We start from the raw sequence: 1783 nt of genomic DNA, 5'->3' as shown, positions 1-1783 counted from the left end.
TCCGTCACACATACACACACACAGTAAGCATAGGTGACACGGTGCAAGAGTGCGAGACACTAGATCTAGATCTGTCTGTCTGTAGCCTACTTACGGGGACACGACTGCCAGATGGCCAGATCGACACTGCGCTTTCGACAGCGCTTCCTCGCGCAGACACTGGAAACACGCTGTGCAGATTAACCTGTAGGAAATCTCCTTTGGTATCTTCTTTATCTATTTTTATCGTCTTCTCCGAATCGGCGAACTGCAGCTCGGTGATAACTGTATCTATACCACAATCCTTCACGCGATCTGACCTAACCTTGACCCCTGACCTGGTCTACATACTCCACACGACACAAACCAGTCAGCTGTTTTTACCCCCCCCCCCCCAAAATCCCCCACCACCCGTTTTCTTTAGATACACACTTTAACTTCACCCGTGCCGACAAAATGTTGATCATTGCTTCAATACTTTGAAGCTGTTGCTTGAATAATAACCAGGTAAAATTAGTATTTCGGTGTTCAGTCAAATGTTAAAGTTTCTACCACAGACATACATACATACGCACGCACGCACGCACGCACAGACAGACAAAAGTTAGCATCGCATAGGCTACACTTACGTGAGCCAAAAATAAAACCACACACACACACACCGACACCCCAAAAACAAACTCAAAACAACAGCAGCAGCAGCAGCAACAACAACAATAACAACAACAACCACAACAACAACTACTACTACTACTTCTACTACTATTATCATACTACCACCTGTCACATCTGTAGTCTGTGGTACCTATGAGCTATCGAGTGCATAGTTTTCCCTGAATTGAAAGCTGTACTGCACAGCACATCAAAATTAATGTAGCCTTTCGATTTTAGCATACTTCTCTGAGTTCATACTGAATGTACTTTTCTTTGAATTTTTATTTAATTTTTTTTTTTAATGTTTGTTCATTTATTTATCTCAAAGAATGGGATCAGAAATAAGAAAATTGGAAAATAATGGATGGAATAGTTGCAGTCTTTGTATACACTTCAACGACTTGAAGATGACACAGTGGCGTAAACTGAATTGTAAGAACGCAGACATGAGTGTCAAAATTGAAAGCTATTGTGATATGAAAAAAGTCAACTCACAACAACAATGAATGTGATAATAAATTATGCAAATTGCATTAATGACATGGAAACAGTACTAGTCACATACAGGAAGCTACAGTAATGAAAACTGAAAACAAATAGAATGTGTAAATGCGCGATGAGAAAAGTGAAAATAATTATGTAGTGTTAAAAAAATTAAATAAGAAAGACTCCCTAAAAGTTATAATTAGTGAAAAAGGTTTAGTTTTGAATGCTGCCAAAGCGATAGAAAAGATTACTGTAAAATATCGCTAGAGTATAAAAAAAACTTGGAGATGCAGGGTATCGATCCCCGTACCTCTCACATGCTAAGCGAGCGCTCTACCATCTGAGCTACATCCCCATCTGACACTCCAGGGGAATAAATAATAGATATACCATCATATAGTTCTCCGTGTCAACGCTGGTTGTACAATGCGCTGTTCTTATACATTTAAAATCAAACCTAGTTCTTAATATACAAAATATTAGTATAGATTCAAATATTCATACCTACCTTACCTGTCGTAGCAGGCTTAGCTACTGCGTATGGTCACTGAATCGGCCCGGCGTTTGGCGGGAAATCTGTCGAGTGCTCAGTCTCAGTTCTTGGCGGGTCTGTGATTGCCTATTTATCAGTTGAAATTCGACCCTTCTGCTTGTTGTCGTATAA

At 39.8% G+C, this 1783-nt stretch overlaps 1 non-coding gene across 1 annotated transcript; it reads right to left on the bottom strand.

Annotated features, from left to right (window-relative positions):
• Positions 1-1401: 1401 nt before the first annotated feature.
• On the bottom strand, positions 1402-1474 carry Trnaa-agc (transfer RNA alanine (anticodon AGC)). Its single transcript has one exon. It is a non-coding gene; the product is annotated as a tRNA-Ala (tRNA).
• Positions 1475-1783: the final 309 nt, after the last annotated feature.

Source organism: Littorina saxatilis, linkage group LG2 (genome assembly GCF_037325665.1).
Source record: "Littorina saxatilis isolate snail1 linkage group LG2, US_GU_Lsax_2.0, whole genome shotgun sequence".
NCBI lineage: Eukaryota > Metazoa > Mollusca > Gastropoda > Littorinimorpha > Littorinidae > Littorina > Littorina saxatilis.
This window is presented reverse-complemented; position numbering and strand designations above follow the sequence as displayed.